This window comes from Podarcis muralis, chromosome 1, assembly GCF_964188315.1.
Source record: "Podarcis muralis chromosome 1, rPodMur119.hap1.1, whole genome shotgun sequence".
Lineage (NCBI taxonomy): Eukaryota > Metazoa > Chordata > Lepidosauria > Squamata > Lacertidae > Podarcis > Podarcis muralis.
The window spans coordinates 10433093-10438081 of NC_135655.1; the positions used below are offsets into that span (position 1 = coordinate 10433093).

Below are 4989 nucleotides of genomic sequence, written 5' to 3' on the forward strand. Positions count from 1 at the left end.
AAATGATAAATGGGATGACCAGCTCCCCTATGAGGAAAGGTTATAGCATTTGCTGTTTTTGGTTTGTTTGTTTGTTTGTTTGTTTGTTTGTTTTGGTTTAGAGAAAAGGCGAGTAAAAAGCAACACAATAGAAATGTATAAAAACATAAAGTGGGTCCAGAAAGGGTTTTTCTCCCCCTTTCTCCTATCACAATGAAGATGACTCTTGGAAGATTCAGGACAGATAAAAGAAAGTGCTTCATCACACAGCGCCTGCAGGCAGTGTGGTGCAGTGGTTAGAGTGTTGGACTAGGACCTGGGAGGCCAGGGTTCAAATCCCCCCTCAGCCGTGAAGCTCGCTGGGTGGCCTTGGGCCAGTCACTGTCTTTCAACCTAACCTACCTCACAGGGTTGTTGTGAGGATAAGATGTGGGGAGACCAAGCAGGTTTGCCACGTTGAGCTCCTAATAATAATAATAATTTATTATTTATACCCCGCCCATCTGGCTGGGTTTCCCCAGCCACTCTGGGCGGCTTCCAACAGAACACCAAAATACAATAACCTATTAAACATTAAAAGCTTCCCTAAACAGGGCTGCCTTCAGATGTCTTCCAAAAGTTTGGTAGTTATTTTTCTCTTTGACATCTGGTGGGAGGGCGTTCCACAGGGTGGGTGCCACTACCGAGAAGGCCCTCTGCCTGGTTCCCTGTAACTTGGCTTCTCGCAGGGAGGGAACTGCCAGAAGGCCCTCGGTGCTGGACCTCAGTGTCCGGGCAGAACGATGGAGGTGGAGACGCTCCTTCAGGTATACTGGTCCGAGGCCATTTAGGGCTTTATAGGTTAGGGCTTGGAAGAAAGGTGGGATGGAGACGTAATAACACATGATAGCAATCAAATAGTTAAGCTATGGAATTCATGCCGGCTGTGTGTCGTGATGGCTACCGACTTTGTTGGTTTTAAAAGGGGATTAGATAAATATCAATGGGAGCCAGTGTGGTGTAGTGGTTAAGAGCGGTAGTCTCGTAATCTGGTGAACCGGGTTCGCTTCCCTGCTCCTCCACATGCAGCTGCTGGGTGACCTTGGGCCAGTCACACTTCTCTGAAGTCTCTCAGCCTCACTCACCTCACAGAGTGTTTGTTGTGGGGGAGGAAGGGAAAGGAGAATGTTTGCCGCTTTGAGACTCCTTGCGGGGAGTGATAAAGCGGGATATCAAATCCAAACTCTTCTTCTTCTAGCACAATGGCTGTCTTCTGCCTCCACAGTTCTGAATACTAGTTGCCAGAAACCATGGAGAGTGTGCTCTTGGGCCCTGCTTGCGCATGTTTTCCATGGGTATCTGGTTGGCCATGTTGAGAACAGGACGCTGGACTCAATGGGCTTTTAAAAATCTGCCCTGACTTCCAACTTTCAGCGTCCTTGGATTTGCACAAGTTCTGGAGAGAGGGAGAAACGCTTTTCTCTACCCATTCTCATACCCTCCAACATTTCTCTGATGAAAATAGGGACGCCCTAAGGAAAAGCGGGGCATTCCAGGATCAGAAACCGGGATGGGCTTCTGTAAATCCGGGGCTGTCCCTGGAAAATAAGGACACTTGGAAATGGCTGCAGTCTCTCCAGGCCTTGCGTAATTTAAACATTTCTATCGTGCCACCCCTTACAGTACTTGCACTTTCTCTAAACTAAAAGTCTCAAATGTTTTTCATTCTAGTTTCCACGCAGCGACAAAGCAACTGAGAACTGCCTAGGACAACCCAGTGCCTTCAGGCTGCTGTAGGTGCCTTATTTAATGTTTTCCACAAATCATTTAAATGCAATTGGAAAGAGCAGCCTTCGGAAGGTCGTGGCAATTCCCCCCCCCCCCCGCCTTATTTTGCTAAATGAGCGCAGATAGCTTACCTGTGGAAAAATTTGTGCATGGGTCATCGTTGTTGGAGTTTGGTATATATGGCAAGCTGGAGAGCTGAAATAAATAGTCTGCTAAAACTGCTGGCTGAAAGAACTAAGGAAAGATAAGATTTCTTACTCCTGGTAGCAGTAAAGGGACCCCTGACCGTTAGGTCCAGTCGTGGCCGACTCTGGGGTTGCGGCGCTCATCTTGCTTTATTGGCCAAGGGAGCCGGTGTACAGCTTCTGGGTCATGTGGCCAGCATGACTAAGCCATTTCTGGCAAACCAGAGCAGCGCACGCAAACGCCGTTTACCTTCCTGCCGGAGTGGTACCTATTTATCTACTTGCACTTTGACGTGCTTTCGAACTGCTAGGTGGGCAGGAGCAGGGACCGAGCAACGGGAGCTCACCCTGTCGCGGGGATTCGAACCGCCGACCTTCTGATCGGCAAGTCCTAGGCTCTGTGGTTTAACCCACAGCGCCCCCCGTGTCCCAAAGCCGTTATGAGTACCAAGCTATTATATGTGGCCATGATGGAGTTCAGTGCTAAGATGAAACAGGTCCAATGCTAACATGAAGCAGGAAGGAAGTAAAGCCTATGAGAAAAACAATCTGCAGGTAAGTTACTCAAGAAGGTGTCAGCAAGGAAAGAAGAGTTGCCTTTTTGTCTGTCTCTCCTCCCACTGGCTCAAGTGTCTTCCTGCAAGTTGCTTTACTCCCAGCAATCATGTGGGGGTTAATGGCGCCTTCAATAAAAATGTGTGTACACCAAGCACCCGCTCATTCACAGTGACCAATCACCGTTGCATGCCAAAGTCGTGTCGTGTAAAAACAACAGTCTCGTTGCACCTTGAAGACTTTAACCACATGTTTTGCAGTACTGCAAGGATTAGTCTTGTCACAAGGGGATTTCCCCCCTCCTCACACGCCCCCCACCACCATCCCCAAAACTGAGACAGCTTTCTCGCCCTTCCCCCTCTTTTATGCTTGTTCTTTTTTATATTCTGGTTAAAGTAGATTAAATTTATTTTCACTTGGAGTGCAATTTGGATTTCTTTCAGACTTATTTTCACAGTATAGTTTACAGTTTAACAATTGCCTTGAGGTAGAGCCCCTTCACCGTCCCTCACGTTTTTTGATGATTTTTCGTGGTAGCTGCTTTCCCCTTTACATACATCCTTGGCTTTTTTTACTTGCTCCGGGGATGCAGTCAGTGTTTTTAATTCTTTATTGTTAAGTTGTGGGTGAACATATCAGACGACACAGCGATTCTTCAAACAGCTCTTGTTTATTCACAGGCCAGGACAGAACTGAACTGAAGGGTTCAGTCAGCCTGCTTATATAGAGCTCCACTACAACGCAACAGTAACCATTTTCTGTAACTATCCAATCACTGAACGTCACTTTCAATCCCTTATTTGCATAACTATCTACAGTATCCCCCTGCTGGCCCAGGGTGAGAACTTCAGTACATAACATTTATCTTTGCGGAGTAGACCAGCGCTGGTCGCTCAGGTTTCAAGGCGCTTGCAAGCAAGAGTGTTTTTTCCCCAGAGCGCTGAGGTTCACCCCTTCACTCTTTGTTCTGTTCTTAAGTTTTGTGTCCAAAATGAAGAGGGCAAACCCCTTGTTGCGCAGCCTGCAATTTTGCCACCCAAGCTCTCCACGGGCGTAGGGGCAACTTTGCCTTTAGTTGCTATCCCTTTAATCTCTCGCCCTGCAACTTCGTCTATCTCTTAATAACAGGAGCACAGACTACAACCCATCGCTGAGCGCCCTAGTCCAGAAGTGTCACCCACAGCATATTTAAAGGGCATGCTGGAGGGAGGAGATGTGGACATCATTGCGCCAGGAGAAATCCTTTCGCTGATGGAACGATCTTGCTTAGTGCGGCGTAGAATACACTCCTATCAGATTCATTATGGCATAACCTTCTGTGGGCTCGAGCAAACTTTGCCAGATGCACAACTGGCAGGCCTATAAAGAAGAAAACTCATAAGGTGGGAGTTGGGTGGCAATGAACTGCAAACATTACAGTCAGTGATAACGAGAGCTGAAATGGATGTTGAATAGCCATGCCTTGTAGACACATGAGTTCTGTAGCTGATGTGTAGCGGTTCCTCAGCAGACAAGTCAAGGTAGACAAGATACCCTGGATGTTTGAGAACCACAGATTGAGATGGTAGCTGGACACTGGCCAGTTCTGCCCCAGCCTAACAGGTTGCCAAGGTATCAGAGAGGGACACCCAAAGTCTCAGGTGATCCTTGGCCTGCCCTCCTAGGAACCATATGGTTCCAGATTAAATCTATTATATCCTTAATAATTGACCCCTTTGGCCTTGATGTCTCCCTCTGAAAGTTTCTTAGCTTAGTGCAGCTCCTGCAAGGTTCCAGGAAGAAGTTTGATCCAGCATTTCTGTCTGATATGGTTTGGCCTGAAGATTTCTGGAGGTGAACATGGGGTGGGGTGGGGGACCTCAGGCCCAGGGTCTAAAAGCAGCCCACCAGGCGTCTCTGCCTAACCCTCAGGGCTCTCACTGGGCTATGCCCCCTACCCAGGTTCCACCTCTCACTTGTTCCACCCGGTTTTGTTGGGATGGATTTGGAAGGCAGAAGAGGATACATTATTTATTAATTATCCTCCTCTTGCTTACTTGAGTAAGGTTAGTGTCTAGTTTAGCAGAGTTAAAAATATAATGAAATATACTCGGAGTTGAGAGTGGATTTCATGCTCTTTACTCAGCTCATAGTGGTGAGGAGGAATGGAAGTTCCCCCAGGATGTCTGCTTTATATACATTATTTACACAATGGGCCCCACGTGATTGGCTAATTCCGGGATTCTCCTATAGGCCAATCAGGTTGTGGATTCACTTCCACCTGGAGCTGGATTGGGTGGCTCCTGCAGACCAATCATACTGCTGCATTGTTCTAGGACCAATCAGACTGCTGCATTTTGGATCCTATTGTTCTAGGACCAATCAGACTGCTGCATTTTGGATCCTATTCAACTCAGTACATAACATATACCATCCTTTGCAGCATTAACACGGAAACTTGGCACAATCAGCTTTCTCTAATTATCCAGAGTACCTCTGGCAGACTGGATCTTCCCCTTTATTT

At 47.3% G+C, this 4989-nt stretch overlaps 1 protein-coding gene across 1 annotated transcript in view; it reads left to right on the plus strand.

Annotated features, from left to right (window-relative positions):
• Positions 1 to 1980, plus strand: part of RHOJ (ras homolog family member J) — a 65336-nt gene extending 63356 nt beyond the window's left edge. The window contains exon 5 of the mRNA XM_028741178.2: positions 1 to 1980. This exon is cut by the window's left edge and continues 1147 nt beyond it. The gene's annotated coding sequence lies outside the window, so the exon portion shown is untranslated.
• The last annotated feature ends 3009 nt before the right edge of the window (positions 1981 to 4989 follow it).